The sequence below is a fragment of the Notamacropus eugenii genome, chromosome 1 (assembly GCF_028372415.1).
Source record: "Notamacropus eugenii isolate mMacEug1 chromosome 1, mMacEug1.pri_v2, whole genome shotgun sequence".
Lineage (NCBI taxonomy): Eukaryota > Metazoa > Chordata > Mammalia > Diprotodontia > Macropodidae > Notamacropus > Notamacropus eugenii.
The window spans coordinates 284,325,464-284,347,588 of record NC_092872.1 but is presented as its reverse complement, the minus strand read 5'-3'; the positions used below and the strand labels follow the sequence as shown (position 1 = coordinate 284,347,588).

The window sequence follows — 22,125 nt, the reverse complement described above, 5'->3', positions numbered from 1 at the left end:
TGAGAAGTCCAAGTGATCTCAGAAAGGAAAAACATCAACATTCAATAACAAAGCAAAGCTGATCCGGGCTCAGCTGGGCAGATTCAAGGCTAACACCTTCTTGACACTCTTTACTCCAGTCCCAACTTGGGTTCCCAGACTCCCCATTACCCACTGACAAATGTATACCTTCTGTGCTTACAGACACAAGCAGTGAGTGGACGAGTGAGGGTTTGCCACGTCCACACAGACGGTATCTCCAGGAAGAATTCAGAGCAGTGCCCCACCTCCAGAGCCCCATTTCTGTATCCCCCAACCCCTACTTGCATCTACCAGACATTTTATAAGATAGCGGCACAGTGAGAGGGGCAACAGAGCAGGATGGAGAGAGAGCTCAGGCAGAAGGCCTGGGCTTGAGTCTTGCCGTTGACACATGCTGGCCTTGTGGCTCAGCAGCCAATCTGCATGGGTAGAAGGGGTTTGCTCATCCCTAGACTAATGAAGTCATAAACCTGGTCTATTAACAACAATAATAATTGATAATAGCAACAAACATTTCAGGATTGACAAATCCTTATGTAATGTCATTTCACATGAAGTTTGCACTGACTCTAAGGAGTGGGTGGGTGCAGGATGTGGGATTATGCCCATTTTGCAGATGAGGCTTTCCCTAGCAGCCTGACCCCGCCCCTCTCCCCAGCTCCAGATGCCATTTTTGAAGTCATTCTTCGGATGGAGGGAATTGCTTCCAAAAGGGTTGATTACTTTGAAGAATGTGGGACCCAGGGTGGGAAGGAGAGCTCATTAGCTACTTAAGACAATGAACATATTAACACAGATTAGTTATCCCTGAGGTTCAGATGGGTAAAGTGGTTTACAGGGATACTCAGTAAGGGGCAGAAGACTTAATTAAACCACAGAGTCAGGCCATCAAAGTTCTTTGCACTCACCCCAGCCCCCTACTTTGCATCAATCCACGCTTACCATTCTGCATGAGGCACCCACTGAGAAGATGAATCCCGCCTCCCAGTGACTCACTCACCTAGTCATGGCCAAGATGGTTCAGCCTTTGAATTGCTCCTCCAGCCCCTGGCTTTTGCTCCCCTCTCCTGCCCATCTCTCACCCTCTTTTGTCATTAATGATCTGTAAACTCACATTGAAAGCTCAGATGAGCAGAGGAGGCTGGGGAAATGGCTTCTGCAGAAATCAGGCCAGTTTGGGGAACACTCCCTGATTTGTTTCCATGGAGGCAGGAACTTCCCCCTCAGATATTTAACCTGCCCTCCTATAACGAGCAGCAGCAAACAATACCCAGATAGCAGGTGGTGTTGAGAAGACATCTCCTTTCTATCTGTACTGCCCAAGATCAGGAAAGCCACAGGTGAGGACAGAGGGCCACAGCAGTTCAGTGGTCAGTGAATCACAAAATGTCAGTCAACAAGCATTTATTAGGTATGGGAATTCAGGGTTTAATTGGGGAGAAAATTTGTAAACAGCTCTGTACCAACAAGACTAAGGCAGGATGAAGAGGGGCTAACCACTGGCATTAGAGGAGAGGGCTTCAGCTGGGGCCATCAGGAGGTGGAGAGCTTCCTGAATGGGGCACAGCAGGCAAAAGGCCCAGGGTCACTGGACCACATGGCACATTAATGAGGGGCAAATCCTAGGGAGATAGAGAGGTAGGAAGGGCCATGGGTGCCTATGGCCTTAAAAGTCAAACTGAGGGTTCTCTATTTGATCCTGAAGTCCAGAGGGAGCCGCTGGAGGTTAGTGAATACGGGGTGGTATGCTCAGCAATTTAAGGAGATCAGCTTGGCAGCTGAGTAGAGTGCACAGAAGTGGGGAGAGATGAGGCAGGCAGACCTTCCAGCAGCTCCTGCCATAGACCAGCCTGAGGTGATGGGGACCTACACCAGACCAGAAAAGGGGATGTTTAGGACAGATGCTATAAAGGTAAAATTGACAGGACTTGGCAATTGATTGAATGGGAGGTGAGAATGAGGAGTTGAAGATGACACTTGGGTACAAGCTTGGGGGACAAGAGGGGTAATGGTCCCTTTGATAGGAATAGGAAAGTTTGAAGGGAGGTTTCAGGTTTGGGGCATGGTGAATTTCAAATATATACAAGGCATCCAGTTTGGGCTATCCAGTAAGAGTCTGGGGACTGGAGATATTAGGGCTAACTAAACAGAGTTGAGAACCTGGGAGCTGACCATTGAATCCATGGCAGCGGAGGAGATCTCCAAGAGAAGTAGCAGAGAGGGAGAAAAGAAGGGGTGCTAGGAGGGAGTCCTGGGGGATACCTGGGCTTAGGAGGGGAGGCAGGCACCAGGACCTCACAGCTTATCTAGGCAAGTCTGCCTCCCTTTATTTGAAAGTGCCAGAGGCCCATGGGACAGAAGTGATTTGTCCAAGGTCAAGCAGCTAGAAAGTAGCAGTTAGGTTAGGGCTCAGACTGAAAAATAATCTTCAAGGTTTAAAGGAGCTGAGGGGCAGTATCACAAAGCAGATCCATCCTCCATTCAGCCACTAAAGTGATTTCCCTAAAGTTTAGGTCTGATCATGTCACCTCCTCCTCAATGAACTCCACTGGTCCCTACTGCCTCCAGGGGCAAATACATAATGCTCTGTTTAACACCTAAAGTCCTTCCTCACCTGCTTTCTCTTCCTTTTCCAGCCTTCTTACACTCCAGTCCCCACAAATCTTGGATCCAGTGACACTGGCCCCCTGACTGTTCCCTGAACAAGACATTCCAGCTACAAACTGCAGGCATTTTCCCTGGCAGCCCCCATGCCTGGAACTCTCTCCCTCCTCATCTTTACCTCCTGCCTTCCCTGGTTTCCTTCAGGTCCCAGCTAGAATCCCATTATCTGCAAAATGTCTTCCTAATATTCCTGATGTTACTGCCTGTCCAGTTATGCTCAGAGTAAGATTAATCCCCCTCCCTGCCCTTTGGTTGTGGACCAACTTTTTTAGGTTTAAAAGAGAGACTAAGTCACATTTTCTTGTATCAAGAGGCAAAATTGAGTTCAGAATGAGAGACATGGAAATATCTGAGGGACTTTGTAAGGTATCTAGATTTTATATGTATTAATAGAATTTGGGCCACTGACATTCCCATCTGGGCTTTCTCATGATCCCCCAGAGAACAGAGGGTCAGGACTCTGAGCACCTGGGCATAGTCCCTTTCTTCTGATTAAACCCAGCTGACTCAGTTTGGCCCACAGCACCAGAGAGCACAGAGAAAACTAAGGGCAGCCATCTGGTACAGTGAATAAAGGCTGGACCTGGAGTCAGGAAGACTCATCTTCCTGACTTCAAATCAGGCCTCAAACTCTTACTAGCTGTAGGACCCTGGGCTAGTCACCTATTTACTCAGTTTCCTGTAAAATAAGCAGGAGAAGGAAAGGGCAAAGTGCTCCACCATCTCTCAGAGAGACCCCAAATGGGCCCATGACAGAACAAGAACACACTGATCTCCACCTTGTTCAGGGCATCTCTCTCAGCAGCCCCTGCAACACCCTAGATCCCACTTCCAAAGACCTGTTATTAAAAACACATACTACCCAGGATAAGAAGTGAGCTCATTAGACATTAAGGCCATTAACATATTAACATGGATAAATGATCAGATAAACTGGCTGTTACCTTGGAATGAAAACTCAAGAAGCTAAAGAATGTTACAGAAGACAGGCCAACTTTGAGTGAGGGTGGGGAAGAGGCAGAAGGAGGACAGATGAGGGCCTGGGACACGCCTTGGACACAGAAAGTAGGCTAAGGAGTGCTTTTATGGATGTAAATAGATAAATAACGAATGAAGAAAGTGGACTGCTTTGGTGCTTAAATTTGACCTCCAAGGAAAAAAAACCATGCCCAGACAGCTCACCTTGGACTTACACATGTGATCCTCCTCAGATGCACATACATGATCCTCCTTGGATGCACACATATGATTCTCTTTGGACATACACATAAGCTCCTTCTAGGAGCTACATATATGATCCTTGTAACTTTGAGCAAGACTCTAAACTTATCCAACACAAGTTGGAGGCATGGCTTTGATAGGATCATTGGGTATTCTTTACTCTAATGAAATTATACAGAAAGAATAGAGAGGTCAACCTGGCCTTCTGAGTCAGAAAGCCCTGGGTTCCAATTGTGCCTCTGACTTACCAGCTGTGTAACTTTGGGCAGGTCACTTAAGCCAGGTACTCTCTCTGTACTAAGCCTAGGCACGGTTGCATTTACATCGAGAGACTTCCCATCCCACGGAAATGGCCCAGGCCTCCTTCTCCTCTTCCTATCGGCGTCTGTAAGGCTTTTCGCATGTGTTCTCCTGGGTTAGAGCAGAGGCTGCCTTCTTTTTCGCTGAATCCCCAGGGCTTACCCAGCCCAGAGGCTGGCATACGCTGGTATTTCATAGATGCTTACTGACTGTCTGACTTCTTGTCAGGGCACCCACTAGGTTCAGAGCTAAGGTTAGACGGGCCTGCAGCTTCTGCAACTGGCTTGAAAACCCATCAAAAGGGGCAAAGATGGGGAGGTGGGAGGCAAAGGGGCTTTTTCTAGGTCCTGGTCCGCACTCTTCAGATAATGATTTTAAAAGCATAAAATTAAATACGCAGAATGAGAAGGGAAACTCCAGGGCCGTGAGGAATAGATGCCCCAACACCCCTGATCCGCTCCCATGCTACAAGCGTGGCCACTAACCCGGCCCCGTGGTCCCCTCTGGGTCCAGTAGGGCTGACAAACCTCCTTGGATGGCATTTCATTGTACGACTGGGAAAAAAACAAAGACGCGGCAAGCGGCTGACTCAGCGTTAGGAAGGAAGTGTCCCGCAGAGCCGGGCTGACCCGGGTCTTCGAACAGCACTTGGGGGCTCAGGCCCGGCTCATTGACCCCCGAGTCATTTGGGCCTCGGTTTCAAAGAGATTCTAGGAAACCCTCCGAGGTGCCCTGAGCCGGCACAAGGGAGACCTGTTCTGGGCGTGGCCTGGCTCCCGAGGAGAGCGCAGCACCGAAGCCCTGAGGTTTGCGAGGGGCTTTTCAACTTCTCCAGAATTATCTTTTTAAATAACAAGATGATTAGTGTTTGAGAGGAATTGAGGTCACCTCTGCTAGTTTCCAGGCTGATTCCGACTCTCTTCTCACCAGTACGTGGGTGACCTCTATGCCCCCCCCATATGGGGAGGGGCCCTGGGCAAGGAGAACATCTCGTCCCCTCAGTCCACTCAAAAGTGGGGAGTGGGGGTGGGGCAAGGCACAGGCTGGGTTGGGTTTCCGAGAGGCGGCCGGCTCCCAACTTTGGCTGAGGGATGCAAGTGTGTGGGTGTGGGTGTTTGCGGGTGGGTGGGGGTGAGGGTGTGGGTGTATTTGTGTCTGTGGGTAGGTGGGTGTGTCCCACTGGTGCCCACGCCCCCTTTCTCCAGCTGGAGAGGAGGGAAGGATGCCAGGGGAGGGATGCCAGGGCAGGACTGGCGCTGCCCGCCCCCCGCCCAGGACTGCGGGCTCGGCGCCCAGTCCGCACTTTCTCCCCGAGCTCGTCGGAGTCCAGCCACCCGCGAACGCAGGAGATCCCCTCCACACACACACACACACACACACACACACTCCCCAAATATACACACATAGTCAAACCCACGCAAGTGCAAATGAACACATACACCATACATACGCATGAAGCACATATGTAAGCGTATATTCGCGCAGGCTGGCACCCCCCCACACAACATACACGATCCCACGCACACTTGGGCACAGCCACACAATACACAGAAGCGCACCCACACGCCCCCTCCCATGGCTCCGGAGCGAGCGTGCACACACACACACACACACACACACGGAGCACACACATACACGGACAGGCGCACGGAAACCCACACCAGCAAAAGCACCCCCCCACAACAACGGCAACAACACAAACATCGGCGGCTGGGGGAGGGGGCGGCGGAGCCGCTTCTTCTTGATGAACGAGCGCAGGAAGTTGGGCGCGGGTGCGGGTCGGGTACGGGGGTCCCTGGTGCTGGGGGCGGTGCCCGGGGGCGGGCTCCTGGGCCCGAGCATCAACGCGATTCTCAGTCATCTAGTCTGTCAGCGGGTACCCCAGGCAGCCTGGCTGACCCCCTCCCTCATGCCGGGACCTATTCCCCTCTTCCCCCCTGCGCTTCCCGGCCCTCTCCTCTTACCTCGGGGCCCTGCGTCCAGCCGGGCTGCTCCTTGGACAGCGGAGCGCGGTCACTGCGCATCTCCCGCCGCCGCGCCGGTGCCGCCGGCTCCCCCCAGGCCGGCCGACTCAGCCCCAGGCCGCCTGCGGCCTCAGGGAGGGCACCGGCGCAGCGAGGAGCATGCACACACCCCGGGGGCCGGCTGCAGCTGGCCAGCTGTGCTCGACTCTGGCCTCCTGCCTTCCCACTCTCCTTCTCTTCAGTGCCTGCTAGAGAGCAAGGGAGTCGGAGGACGCAGGAAATGTGGACTGGCTCCCCCTCCCTCCTCCCTCCTCCTGTTCCCCCGCGGTCCCCCCCTTCCCCTCACCCCCCCTCCCGGAGTGGCTCCGAGGCCGGCGGGCGGGGTGGCCGGCTGGCCCGAGGAGTGGGGGCGACGCCTGGCGCCCATCGGAGAGAAGCGCAGCGGCCAGATTCACCTGCTGCGACCGGCCTCCCCCCCTCCCCCAACCCCTCTGGTCCGGCTCGGGCCCAGAGACTCACCTGGCGCCGCCTTATCTTAGACTGCGCCCCGAGAGGTGGCATAGTAGTCCGAGCACTTTGTCCTGCTCAGCGGGAGAGAAAGCAGGAGTACAGACAGAGGAGGGAACAGAGCCAGGTTCCAAACCCAGGGCTCTTTGGTGATGAGATTGGCCATGAGAATCCTGACAGGTCTTCTTTGAAATCGTCTGGCCCCCAACCCTCTCATTCCAAAACATGAATAAAGTCAGACAACCAGTAAAATCAATTTGATCAATGCTGGTCAGTTCCATAATCCTAAGTGCCAAAACTAGGATTTAATCTCAGATCTTTTGACCTCCCCACCCTCTTTTCTTCAAGTCAACATTTACTGGACTGGACTGGACTGAAATAAAGATGAATTTCTCTTAAGAGGGAAGTTTCCAGTTACCACCAGGAGCAGGGTGTGTGTTTCTTTAATAGCTCTTCTACCTTCTCCTGCCTTTCTTTCCCATCTTTTCCCCAGCACTGTATTTATTCTCATTCGTTCAGAGGCAGCACCTAAGTGAGCCTTGAAGGATTGTAAGAGTTAGGGTGAAGAGGGGAGTCTCCACCTCCCCAGATGCCTTTACAAAGATTCTCCCAGGCTTGAACTTGGGCACCATCTGTCTCATAAGCACAGTGCAAAAGGAGGATGAATTCCTTATAGACCTGTGAGGCTGGAGCTACAATGTTTGACCCACTTAAAAGTGATTACCTGGTTAGGTAAAAACACATGGAATCCATCAGAACCAAGAGGGAATGGGGCCAACACATCTATCTGAATCAGTCATTCTGTGAAAGACAGTTATACAACCAGAGGGAGAGATTTTGAGGGTCTGGATACCAGAGGATGGGGCAAACTTGGCATTCTATCTCATCCCGAGGACCAAGAGAGGACTGAGATGTGGTAGAGAAGGAAGATATAGACCTCATCAACTCTACAGGCATCTTGGAGCAGAAGACCCAGGCTGAAGGACCCCCCCCCCCAAATCTTGGTGCTTTCTCTCCTGGTACCCATCTATTCACAGACACTATAATATAATATTTCCTAGCCCAAACATTTTTAGTTAGAATTTTGCTTCAATCACCAAGATGCCAGAAGTTAACTAGAGATAGATATAAATATAAAGTTAGGAAGAGAGCTCAAACTAAATATTAGAGATTTTCCTAACTGGGGGTTCATCTACATGGACCTTGGGAACCAATATATCTCCCTCCTCCCAAACCCTAAGGTTTAAATGAACTAATTATTGTAACAAGCTGTTACAAATCAATCTTCAAGTGTTTCAAAGCATTTGTTATGTACCTATTACTGTTCTGTGTCAAAAAAAGAAATAGTCCCTGCCCTCAAACAGCTTGTAATCTAATCATAAAGAAAGAAAATGATTACAAATGAGCAAGTAAAAACACACACAATAAATGGGGGTGGGGGTAGGGGAAGGTGACAAAAATCTCCAATATTCCCAAACCTGGGTGACAGTATTGTTTGTCTAGTGCCAGACTTGGCTGCAGGATGCCTGAATTCAAATCCCACCCCACGCATTTGGTGGTATGCTCATGAACAAGTCATGTTACCTCCTAGACACTCAATTTCCTCATCTGTAAAATGAAGAAACGTGCACTACTTGTATCTCCTACCTCACAATGCTGTTGTGAAGAAATAGCTTTGTAAAATCTTAAAGCAATAGAGAAATGTGAAGGAGAATTACTATGGAGCTCGGTAACACTTTAAGGTCATCTCAGTCAGATATGTAGCCATTCAGAAGAGACTTGCACAGCAATCCACACATGTGTCCAGGTGGATGAAAAATGCCTATTGTTCAGGCTGACATGTGGTGAATGGTGAATAGAGGTGTTCTATTAGCTCTTAGATTCTGAACAGAAACTGAGAATAGACATGGGGCTGGATCCAGAATAAAATAAGTGGAAAAGACAAGGCTGAACTGCCTTTGGGAACCTGCAAAGTGATTTCAATGAAGGCAAGCCTGTTCTTGCCTGACAAAGCCCATCTCTTCAAACACTGCTATTCTCCAGGTATCACTCTACGTATTGGCACCATGAAGCATCAAGATTCCAAAAGGACCAGGCTGTGGGTGACCTGAAGGAGAAGTCTGTGTTGGGTAAAAGCAGCTTGTTACCAACAAGGACTTCTTATCAGGAGGGGACATCATTAAAGACATATCTGATTATTAAAGAAAGTGGGTCAATTTTTGCCATAAGAGGGAAGACTATTACTGTGCCTTAAGAACTAGAAAAAAAGGATGGATTCAGAGAAAACTGGGGAGTTTTCAGTGAACTGGTGAAGAATGAAGTGAGCAGAAGCAAGAGAACAATGTACACTATGACAATATGAGAAAGATGCAAGGACTCTGATCCATTCAATACCTAGTCACAGCTCTAGAGGACCACTGATGAAGCCCATTGCCCACCTCTTGATGGAAAGGTGGCTGACCTGACATGGTCAGACATGCCCAAAGAGTGCATTTGCTGACTGACTTTAAACAAAAGAAGTTTTACTTTAAAAAAAGTGGGGAAGAGAAGAAAGACTAGGGATATGATGCTAAGAAAAAAAAGAAAAGCTATTGAAATGCTTTAAAAATAATACATAGAAGTTCGGAGGCAGATATGGACAAACAAGCCTGTTTTGAAGTTTATTTATATTTATCATATATTTTAAAGCACTTAGCACAGTATCTGACACATAATAGGGATATAATCAATACTTCTCCCTTGCTTCCCCTCTCTTTAAAAAAAAAAAAAGAAGCTAAAGATAGCAGAGATTCTCCAGATTTGCAGTACTTTGTTTTTCATGGTCTTTGTATATGCAAATATTTATGTTTTAGTGCTTGTCAGGTTTAAAATAATAAAAATTATTTTAAAATAACATGTAAAACAGGCAGCTAGATGGCACAGTGGATAGAGTGCCCGGCCTGGAGTCAGAAAGACCTGAGTTCAAATCAGACACCTGCTAGCTGTGTGACCCTAGTTTCCTCATCTATAAAATGAACTGGAGAAGGAAATAGCAAACTACTTCAGTATCTTTGTCAAGAAAACAGTCCTGAAGAGTAGGGCAGCTGAAATGACTGAACAACAGCAAAAATTTAAAAACAGAGAGAAAGCCCTGGGAGGGAGGGATGATCAGTCTAAGGGCTGTATTAATATCCATCAGAAAAATCTTTGAATGCCCTCTAAAGGTGTCTGGGAGTTGTGGGACTTTGGTAAAGATATGGACAAGAATTGCTCAGGATGAGAAGGAATGGATGGCTGAAGCTTTGGATGCCACATTTTAGGAAATACCTTGGTAAGTGTCATGAGGAAGGGGCCACCAGACTGGAGAGGGATCTGGAGATCATGCCCAGCCAAGCCCATCTTCTTGCTGTCCTTCACCACCGATTTGACATTTCCTCCTCCAAACCTTTACTCTGGCTGTCCCCCATGCCTTCTCATCTCTGCCTCTCAGAATCCCCAGAGACCTTCAGAATAGGTCAAGGACTGATTCCTACCAAAAGTCCTCCTGATGCCCCCTGGCTATGAGGTCCTTTCCCCACCCAGGCCTTGAATCATTTGGGTGCTATTTTTTAAATTTATTTTTTCAAGTTTTCTTTTTGTAATTAATTAATTAATTTTTAGTTTTCAATATTCATTTCCACAAGATTTTGAGTTCCAAATTTTCTCCCCATCTCTCGCCTCTCCCTCCCCCTGAGTTGGCATGCATTCTGGTTACCCCTTCTCCCAGTCTGCCCTCACTTTTATCATTCTCCCCCCATCCCTTTCCCCTTTACTTTCTTGAAGCGCAAGCTAGATTTCTATATCCAGTTGCATGTAAAAACTTTTTTTAAACATTTGTTTTTAAAACTTTGAGTTCCAAATTCTCTCTCCCTTCTATCCCCACCTATCCCCATTGAGAAGGCAAGCACTTCAGTATAGGTTATATATGTGTAGTTATGCAAAACACTTCCATAATAGTCATATTGTGAAAGACTTAACTCTATTTCCTTCCATCCTATCCTGCCCTGCCCCACTTATTCTCTTTTCTCCTTTATTTGGGTGCCATTTTGTATACCTATTATTTCCTTGGCTAGACCACGAGTTCCCAGTGGACAGAGAGGTTTACTTTTGTCTCAGCTCCCAGAACTCTGTCTGGCATGCACTGGGCACTTAATAAGTACTTGATATGGTAGCTGACTTCACATCTTGGAAGGGCCTGTCACATCTCCCTGACCTAAAAGGGCAGAACCAGGAATATTTAGAGAAGTTAAAAACAAGCCAACTGAAACTCATTATAAGAAAAGACTTTCTCCCAGTGAAGGAGAATAAGCTTCCTGGAGGGGGGTGGGGAGGGTAGGGCTTGACCAGAAGCTGTATGGCCATTGGCCAGGTGTGCAGAATTGTTATTCAGGTAGAACCGATTGATTGCTTGTTGTCTCTCATTCTTGAAGAGGACCAAACTGGCATCACTATGTTGGCATCAAGGTACAGTGTGTCCGACTGTGGCTGATCAGACCAGTAGGAGCTCAGGAATGCTCTATCACAAGTCAGGCTGCTGGGGTCCCTTGAGGTCTGTGACTCTATTTGAGATCTGTACGCAGGTGGCCACAATGGCCACCTCTGGAAGAGGGTTGGTCTTTGACTAACTCCCCAGCCAACACACCTGGAATGATGTTTGTTAATGGTGTGTTTACTTAGAAATTCAGTCAGAGTAGATACCTTTATGAGGTATTGAACACCTTTCTGAGGGAGTCAAAAAAGAATCCACAGACCCGATGAGCAAAAAGATTAGCCATGGGGACTTCAAATAGCTAAGCCCTGTATCAATTCCCATAGTTTCAGAGTGGGAGAAAGTCCTAATTTGGGAACACTTTGTGGAACAGAGTCCTGCAGTCAAAGAAGGAAGGAAGGAAGGAGGGGATTTCTCTCCTTTTGTTCTCCTTTTTGTTCGATCATTTCTGTTGTGTGTGACTCTTTCTGACTCCATTTGGGGTTGCTTGGCAAAGATACCAGAAAGGTTTGCCATTTCCTTCTCCAGCTCATTTGACAGATGAGAAAACTGAGGTAAACAAGGTAAAGTGACTTGCCTAGGGTCACACAACTAGTAAGTGCCTGAGGTCACATTTGAACTTAGGTCTTCCTGACTTCATATCCAGCACTCTATGCACTATGGCTCCACCTACCTGCCCATTTCTCTCCTCCCTGTCCTCAATCGAGACATCCCCATCTACCAATATAAGAGAGTTTGTGAAAAACACACCCTCACTTCAGAAAGACTTGCTAACAGAGAGAGCAGTCTTCACCTCAGAGAGGAAGGGCTTCAAGGCATGCCCTCCCTCCCCAGCTCAACCTCCAGGCTTCTTTCCAGCCTCCGCTAAAACCCTCCCTTCTCTAGAAGCTTTTCTTCCCCTCTGTAATGCTCTGGTCTCCCTCCAAACTCCCTCCAAGACATTCTGTTTATCTTGTTTGTACGGCATCATCCTGGGTCATCTCCCCAGTTAGAGGAGGAGGACTCTCTTTGACTTTTGCTGTTTAGCCCAGTGCCTAGCACACAGTAAGTGCTTAATAAATGCTTGTTAAGTTGGCTACACTGAAGGTGAAGTGGGTAAAAACTCAGTGGAAGGACTTTGAAGCCCTCTGGTAACAGTTATTGGGAAATACCTTTGCTACCATGGTATTCTAAGATGAAGCCCGCTCTTTCCCTAGACCCCTGGTGCATTGGGGAATGTGCCTCTTATTTTTATCATGCTGTCTTAGTAAGTGACTATGCTGAACACCATTGTGCCAAACTTGCTGAAAGGCAATGAAGCTGGCTGGTCAACAGGACCTCGTGTCTGACAGCACAGAGAGAACTGACTCACAGTGTCCTAGAACCCAAGGTTGAGCTGTCTGAGGACTTAACCCACATGTGTGAGTGGGAGCTGGGGGCGATTCAGAGGGGAAGTGACACACACACATCAAGGAAATCCTATATCTTTTGGAATATTGACGGTGACTAAGAACTCACATTTCGACAATAACCAGCACTTTCCTGTGAGGAAGCTGAGCTCAGAGGTGTGGGATAACTAATTAGTGTTAGAAGAGGGATGAGAACTGTCTTAAGTACAAAGAATGAAGTCATCCATACTCCCAGTGAGCTTGTAGAAGATGGTGCCTGGGCTCCATCTTCAAGGGAAAAAGAGAGAGAGTGTCTAAGAGGAGGGAATGCATTGCAAGTACTGCAAACGGCTGGGCAAAGTTCTGGAGATGAGAGATGTAAGTTTTTCCTCCAGCATCTGCTTGTTTTCCTCTGTATCAGTTCAGAAAAAAGGGTTTCTCTGGATTCTTCATGTTCATTGTCTCTAATGGTATATTGATATCCTACTACAGTCATATACCATACTTTGTTCAGTCATTTCCTAATTAATGGGTAACTTCTTAATTTCTTCTTTTTTCTGCCATAATAAGGGCTACTGTGAGTAATTTGATCTATAAGGAACTTTTTCTTTGTCTTTCATCTCTTTAACCTATATCCCCAGTAATAGGATTTCTACATCTAAAGATGTGAACAATCCAGGGACATTTCTCTCATAATTCCACATTGTTTTCCAGAATGGTTGTTTTCAGTTCTACCAACAGTGTATTAGTGTGGATGGCTTCCCTAGTTGCTCCAACATCTCTTCATTTTTTAAATCATTTTTGTCAATTTGTTGGGTATATAGTAAAACCCACCAGTCATGTACATTTACATCTCTCTTGGAGAAATTACTTAGAACATTTTTTTTCTTATGGTCACTGCTAGTAGGCATTTTTTCATTTGAGAATTATTTGTTTACATCCTTTGTGCTCATCTCTTGGGAGGCAGGTTTTGCTTTTCCAGGAACATTTAATCTTAGTTACTATAAAGAAGGACCATTTTCAGCTTGTAGGGATGGAGAATTCCATCTCCTTATTACATACTTTTCCTGTGGCATTTGGCTTTAATGTGAAGCTGACATTTAGAAGGTAATCATTGTCTAGGCTCATTAAGAGAACATTGTCTAGGTTCATTAAGAATACCAGGAACATGCCTGGAGATGAGACGTAGGGACTGAGTTAGCTTTGCCAAACACTTGTCCCTAGAACACTATGTTGTAGAAGAAAGAGAGACATGGCCCAGGAATCAAGAGACCTGACAAGTCTGACTCTTCCCAGGTAGCTAATTATGTTGTGTGTGCAGGGTTAGAATCAGGGATTTTGTTGTTTAGTTGTTTTCAGTTGTGTCTGATGCTTTGTGACCCCAGTTGGGGTTTTCTTGGCAAAGACACTGGGGTGGTTTGCTATTTTCTTCTCAAGCTGCTTTTACAAATGAAGAAACAGGTTGCAGTGACTTGTCCAGGGTCATACAGCTAGTAATTGTCTGAGGCTGCATTTGAACTCAGGAAGAGGATTTGAACTGCTCTATCTACTGTACCACATAGCTGTCCATAGGGGTCAGGAAGACCTGGTTCAAATCCAGACAAATTAGTTGGGAGACCTTGGAACAATATGAACTAGTTTCCTCATTCATAAAATTGGAATAATTATTGTGTCTCACTCACTGGTTTGATGAAAGGATAAAATGAGACCAATGCAGAGGCTACACCAAGTCAAGGTGAGAGGTGAGGGTAGTCTGATCCAGGGTGGTTGATGAGTGGGTGGAGAGAAGGCACCTAGGGGAACTGCCAAGACTGGCTGATAGTGTGCGGGCTGAGAGGAAGTAAGGGCTGGACGATGATGCTGGACCAGTAATAGGGAACTCGGGAAGACTGGCAAGGCTGGGGAGACCCTGGGGACAGAAGGCAATCCACCTATGCCTCCAAGTCCTTTGGGCCTTCCTCTGTTCCCACCCAAGCCAAAAGAGGGGGAGAGAGGAAGATAGGGGCTCTTCCTGGTTTCTGCCATCAGTGCAGAATTACCCATGGGGTACCTGCCATAGCCCTGTGGTAATAGGGGTGGGGCAGGAGAGGAAGGGGACAGGGCTGGAATCTCCCCAGGGCTCCTTCCCCAGTAGCTGTGAAGAGTTCTTAGGAGGCAGCTAGGTGGTACAGTGGACAGAATATCTGGCCTGGACTCAGAAACATCTGAGTTTAAATCTGTCCTCAGATACTTATCAATTGTGAGACCCTGAGCATGTGACTCAACCCTGTTTGCCTCAGTTTCCTATAAAATGTAACTGCAAAAGGAAATGAAAAACCACTACAGTATTTTTGCTAAGAAAACCTCAAGGGGGGTCAGAGAGATTTGGGAAGGCCTGAAAGGATCCAAGGGGGAACTTTGGAGGAATAACAGGCGGGCTGGTGTGGTTGTCTTAGAGATAAGACCCACAGACCCACCTCCACTTTAGCAGCTCTCTAATAACTAGAGCTATCTCTCTCAAAAGCAGTTGGCACCCAGTCACTCCCTTGCTCAAGGACCCATGTTGGATGCAGTGAGATTGAAGAGACTGTCCATCCCTCTCCTCCTCACCCCTCAGCCTCTTATTACCTTCAGAGCATCTTCATCTCCATCTCTTCCAGAGGTTCCTACCAATTGGTTTGCGCTTGGATTATCCACACCCTAGAAAGCTCTCCCTTTGAGGAGAGAAATACAGGAAGTAAGATTTTAAAAATTTCCCAGAAGCATAAATTCATAAAATTAAATATTTGCATTTCACCCTGGACAAAGCTGCTACATCTGTGGGGATAGTGAAGGGAGGGAGAAGGGGCCAGGTTACTAGTGTCCTTGAGGTCCTAATATCATTAACTTAGAGCTGAGAGACCTGGCCTTGGAATCAGTGGGTGTATGAGGTGTTCAGGGAGTGAGGGCTGCTCATCCACCTTTGGTGTCCTCCCATCTCTCACTGGTGGCTCCAAGAAGCTGGAACATACACAGCAGCCATACCCCAGTAAACCATTTCGACAGACAGGCTAAACCAGGATGAGGGTAATCAAGGGGTCTCAAACCCTTTGGTGAGCTAGTGGGGGTCTACCCCAAGCATGTGAAGACTTCCCCTGGTGGAAAGGGTGGATGAGAACCATTTGTTCCAAAGGCCATGAAGTAGGCACTGTGGAGCACTTAGAGCTTGGTTAGGCATCGGAAATGCCAAGGTCATCCACTGTATCCTAGGCCAGTCATCCTGACTTTGGTCCTACTACTGGACTTGGACGACTCTGGAAGAGAGAATGAGGCTGATTTTTGAGCAATTCTGTCTCACCTAAATCCAATTCATGAGCAAGACAAGACATCACCTGTGATATCATTGATCTTCGAAAATGAAGGATGAACAACTTAGAGCTAGAGGGGACTTTAGGGGCAACTGAGGGCAACCCCATACTTTACAGATGAGGAAACTGAGGTAGATAATGGTGAAATGACTTGCCTAGGGTCACTCAACTAGTGAGTGTATGAGGTAGTATTTGAACTGAGGTCTTCCTGACTCCAGGTCCATCATTCTCTCAACTACAGCACCTAACTGTCTAGATTGGTATAAATAAAATCTTTCCCAAGCAGGGATGCATCATAGTCCCTCAGTGAGAGGCTGAGGATGGTTCTTGAAATTTAGATATTCTCAACATTCCATATTCAATTGCTTGAAAGTCCCTGAAAAAAAGCATACTCTAAATGTGAGAGTGGTTATTAATACTGCAGTGCTTCTGAGGTCTGGAATTGTATTGGTGTGGGATATCCCTTTCACTCATACAGTTTGAGGCTTTTCTACATCTTGGTCAATGAACATTGAGAGTTTCCATAGCTGGAAAATCCTTCAAGTCTTGGCCAAGCTGGTCCCAAGCCTCACCATACTTGTGTGAGATGTGCTCTCCAATGATAGCCATGGGGCGAAGCCTTCCTCCAAGCCCGTCCCCAGTCAGAATTCTCCTCCCTCTTTGCAATGAGGATCATTCAGACTTTGCCAGCAGATTTTCAGGAAGTGGGGAAGCTGCCATTTTCTGAGAAAGGCCATTGTCCTCTGGGAGAGCTCTAATCATCTGAAAGTCTTCCTTGTGGTGGAAAGTCTGCCTCTTGTCATTTCCACCCACTGCTCCTGTCCTGGCATCTGGGGCTGAGAAGAAAAAGGCTAAGTCCCTTACTCCTGGACAACCCTTCCCATCCCAGAAGACAGCTCTCATGCCCTCTGCAAGGGGCATGCCCTCCAAGAACCTGGATTTGCTCCCACATCGAGGGATCCCTGAAGCATCCCTTTCCTGGAAGGGATGAGAACCTGCTCTGACAGGACTCTACCATTCTTCTTGTTCCCTTCATCCTCATTATCCATTGGGAAAGAAAAGCAATACCCAGATAAAATGTTTCTTTTAGGACATTTTGATGGTAAAGAAGAACCACTCTGGGACTGACCAAGAAAGTGGCTACAAAACTAGCTTCCAGAGAAAATGTTGTCTACACCAGCAGATTCCCCGGGAAGGGGGATTGTGAGGGAGCAGAGTCAGTGACCTTGGAGGTGACCTTGACAATCATCTTGTCCATCCTAATTCCCCCCCCCAAAATTTGTTAATTTATTTGTTTTCAGTTTTCAGCATTCACTTCCATAAGTTCCAAATTTTCTCCCCTCCCTCCCCAAGATAGCATGCAATCTTATGTGAGCTCTACACATACATTCCTGTTAAACACATTTTCACATTAGTCATATTGCCTAGAAGAATTAAAACGAATGGGAGAAATCATGAGAAAAACCAAACCCAACCAAAACAACAAAAGAGAAAATAGTCTGCTTTATTCTGTGTTTTGATTCCATAGTTCTTTCTCTGGATATGGATGGCATTTTGTATCATAAGTCTTTGGAAATGTGTTAGGCCCTTATATTGCTGTGAAGGGCTAAGTCTATCCAAATCAGTTCTTGCACACTGCGGCTGTTGTTATTGTGTAGAATGTTTTCCTGGCTCTGCTTGCTTCACTCAGCATCAGCTCATATGAGTCTTTCCAGGAGTTTCTGAAGCCTGCCTGTTCATCATTTTTTCACAATAGTATTCCATTGCACTTGTTCAACCATTCCACAATGGATGGGCATCCCCTCGATTTCCAGTTCTTGATCATCACAAAAAGCTGTTATAAATATTTTTGTACTCGTGGGTCCTTTTCCCATTTTTATGATCTCTTTGGGATACAGCTGTAGAAGTGATATTGCTGGGTCAAAGGGTATGCACAGTTTAAAGCCATTTGAACATAGTTCCAAATTGCTCTCCAGAATGGTTGCATCAGTTCAAAGATCCACCCTAACTAATTTTTGCAGTTGAAGGTAGAGGCTTGAAGAATGTGTGGTCTGTGTCAGTTGAACACCCCCAAAAGTTACACAACTAGTAAGAAGAACTGACACTGGAACTTGGGTCTTCTAAGTCCAATGTACTTGGAATGGAAAGAAGGAGGAGCAGGAAAAGCTGTGAGCGTAGGATGCTGGGTGGCCTACCCCTCTCCCAATAAACATAGCTGCCCAGTAGAATCCAAGCGATCTGGGGAAGGCCTTTATGCCTGCACATCACTGACCCTGGAAAATGCTTTAAAATGAATGTAGTCTTCCAGAGGTAGGTGACAGTTTAATATGTTGATTCTTATTGAGGAGTAAGTGACTGAAATGAAATCCTTTCCTAACAGCAAATTTTGCTGGGGGTAGGTTGAGTTGGAAGGAAGGGGTGAATAAATGTATGAGAATCGGGAGCTCTTCTCAGGGAGGGCAGAAGAGGAGGTAAAAGGGAAGAAAGGAAACAATCATTTATTAAGCACCTACTATGTGCTCACCACCTTCCAAACTTTATCTCATGTGATCCTCACAACAGCCCTGAGGATGTTCTATTTTACAGTTGAGGAAACTGAGGCAGAGAGAGTTGATGGGTCTTCAGCCTAGGCTCACACAGCTATTAGGTGTCTGAGACTGGATTTGAACTCGGGTCTTCCTGACTTCAGACCCAGTGCTCTCTCTACTGGGTCACCCGCTGCACATTACAAGTCAGCTTGAGGCTTCACAACGGTGCCTATGACCAAACCCGAAAATTAGAACCGATGTACTTTGAGATTCCAGACACTTGGATGAAGGCAGAGGCAGCCTGCTGGCCAACTTTTTAGATGGTGTCAGGTGGGAAGGAAGATTCGACATGTGGGAAATGACAAGAGTCTGGATTTGAGCAAAATGCAATGTAATGGGGGAGAATATGGAATCTTACACTATGGTTAAAAAAAGTCATCCTCACACATACAAGATAGAAGATCTCTTGTCACGCTCCAATTTGTCTGAAGAATATCTGGAGATTCCAGTAGATCACAAGCTGATAATGCGTCAACAATGTGCTCTGGCAGGCACAGAGCTAACATGATCTTATGGTGATTGAGAAGGGTTTTGTCCACCACTACAAAGGTGACTATCCAGAGGTCCTTTTCCTCGATCAGACTCAACTCCAGGACAGTGCTCAGTGCAGGACATCACCTTCCAGGAGGATATTGATAACCTGGAGAAGGTCTAGAGGTGGGCCAATGGTGGACCAATGCAGGAGGCCAATGAAGGACCTCAGTGTAGTCATATGAGGATGGATTGGAGGAAATGGGAATGTATCTTGGAAAAGAAAGGATGGAGGAAGCCCGGTGGTTAGTGGGCACTGGTGAGCTATCTAGTGTTGTGGGACATATTCAGAGGATTTATTGTCCTTTGTGATTTTTTAATTTCTGTCAAGTCGAGTCAAGTCAATCAACATTTATTAAGTGCCTACTAAGTACCAGATATTGTGCCAAGCTCTGGGGACATGAAGAAAGACTAAGGTAGTCCTTGTTCTCAATAGATTCTTAGTCTAATGCAGGAGACCACGCATAACTAATTATGTACAAATAAGTTATACACAGGGGAAACTGGAGATTTCCAGCAGAGGAAGGTCATTAGTATTTAAGGGGATCATGAAAGGTTTCCTGTAGAAGATAAGAGTTTAACTAAGATTTGAAGGAAGCCAGGAGATGGAGATGAGAAGGGAGGGTATTCCAGGCAGGGGGCACAGCCAGGGCAAATGCCAAGAGTCTGGAGATGGAGAGGAGCTAGGTTGTCACCACAGTGCATAAAGCACTAATCTTGGAGCCAAGAAGACCTGAATTCAAATCCAGCCTTGGGTACTTCCCAGCTTTGAGACCCTGGGTAAGTTACTTAACCTCTGTGTCTCAGTTTCCTCAACTATAAAATGGGGATAATAACACTTACCTCCTAGGGTAGCTGTAAGAATCAAATGAGATATTTGTAAAGTATTTAATACAGTGCCTAGCATATAGGAGGCATTTAATAAATACTTGTTTCTCTTTTCCTTCCCTTTCTACTCTGTATTGCCTCCAAAATGGTGGATTCCCATTCTTTGGGCATCTTCAGGTTAAGTCTAGGTGACTAAAGATTCTAGGTCAGGGATGTATTGAATGGGCCGGATAATCACCAAGGTTAACCAATGCCTCTGAGACTTGGGGATGTTGCATGTGAGGCTCTGATGGAACTTCATTAGCTGACTGAAGGCTGTCTTTGCCCCTTCCTTTCTGGGCGACTGGGAGAGTAAGCATGGCTCCTTCTCTTCCTGTTTCCTCATCTGTCAAATGACCTTCCCCCCTAATGCAAGCACAGCTTGTTCTCTACTCCCCCAAGGCTCCTCCAGCCTTCTAAACCAAGATAACTTTCCAGAGATGAGGATGGCAATAGTAATTTGGCTGATGCTAAGCGAGGGCATTATCCCTACACTGAATACCAGGCCATTTCCTCTGTCATCCCAGAGCTGTCTGCTGCCCCGTGGTTGCTTGAATCTTTGCTCAAAGTAAGAATGAATGACTGTTTAATGATTTGGTTCTACCAACTTGAAAGGAATAAAAGATCATTGAGTTTTTTAATCAGCATGTTGCATTGCTCCATGGAGTTTTATTTGTGATGAATTGGGATTTTTCTTCAAATTTGTGGGCTGATGCCCATTTTATTTACCCAGGTAAATGATGTCAAAGAGTATATTTTTCGCAGAGGTAAGAAAAATGCATCCTCCACTTTCAATGCCTTGAAGCTTAAACCATAATGTGAATCCCCTTGAAAGACCCATGGTATAATGCTATAGCTCTTCAGCATAGCTGGCTTCAGCCCATTTCAAAGTCTTCAGGGAGGTTAACTTTTCCCTCTTTTGAAAATCAAACCTTTTCTCCAATGGTTGCCTCTGCAACCTTCATTCCTTTTCCACTCAGTATTTTGGAAGAGCTACATAGACTCATCCAGGTTCCTGGCAGAGACTAAGTTGAGTTTCTTGCCTCTCACTATGGCCTTAATCTACAGACTGACTGTGGGATCTTCCTGTTCCCATAGGTGCCATGCTGCATTACTGGGCTAGTCTTTGCTTGGCAGCTTGCTCTCTGTTTTCTCTAGTAGCAAAAAAAGTTTGGCATTACAGTGGAAGTGGGGCCTTTAGGTGCCACTCAGAAATGAAGGACTTGGTTAATCAACTCCCCAACCATACACAGTGCTGGGATTTCATAGCTTGACTAGGAGCCCTGAATGGACCAAGAAGGACATTCAGGCAAAAACAAAACAAAACCAAACAGAGCCTCTGTATGGGAATGTCAGGGAAATCTTAAGGTCACCTTTTTACCAAAACAGTCTTTAAGTATAGACAAACTGTGTACATACTGGGCTGTGCATAAACAGAAATGTTTGGGAGTTTATTCAAAATAGCAAAATGTGGAAAACCAGCTTCCACTGTGTGTCTGTCTAGGTGAATATGGAGGTGGATGTGTATTTGTATGCATGCTCCTATAAATTCTGGACCTGAAATAGTGCCTGGCATCTACTGGGCACTTAATAAAAGCTTGTGACTGACTGGATCTGTGATTTCATCAGCCTGTCCTTCCTCTTCTCCCTCCCCCTCTCTCTTCCCCTTCTCCTTTCTTTTCGACATCCCCTTCCCCCTTCCAGGGCGAAGTCCATAGTCCTGTGCCCTTTCTGCTCTTCATCTGCAAAATAAATCAACTGAACAATTGCTCCTGAGCCTATATCTAAGATTCTATGATCTCATGAACTATGAACATCCGGATGGATTACACTTTGAGATGGTAGATGGAGTACCCACAAAGCCTGGGCATGTTAGTGTGTAGCCACATGTTCTTGGAGTTTTTTTTTTTTTTCTGAACAGGTAAAACCTTTTGGAAGGGGCAGTCCCTTGGCCAGAACAGGTCTTTCAGAATCTGAGGGTCTCCAGGATGTCCACATCGTTTTTTCTGCAGCTGGGGTATGGGGTCTGTCATCTCTCTGCAGGTCAGTCTTTTCCTGACTCATCTCATAAATCTCCTCTGTGACTTGCCATGATAGGAGTGAAATTGGTTATGTAGCATCTGGTAAGGCAGTAACAGATTAATCAGCCATGAGGAAGTGAGAGGGAGAGCCACTTACCTTCATTATCATTTGCTTGTAGCTGTGGCAACCTCTTTCTGGGGATCAAAGTACAGTAACATCCACCCTTTATGACCAGCACTC

At 46.4% G+C, this 22,125-nt stretch overlaps 1 protein-coding gene across 2 annotated transcripts in view; it reads right to left on the bottom strand.

The window, feature by feature from the left end:
* The window catches only part of PTPRE (protein tyrosine phosphatase receptor type E), a 177,205-nt gene extending 170,758 nt beyond the window's left edge, over positions 1-6,447 (bottom strand). For both annotated transcript variants that reach the window (XM_072629059.1, XM_072629061.1), the window contains exon 1: positions 6,171-6,447. The gene's annotated coding sequence lies outside the window, so the exon portion shown is untranslated. The remainder of the gene's footprint in view (positions 1-6,170) is intronic.
* Between the last annotated feature and the right edge of the window lie 15,678 nt (positions 6,448-22,125).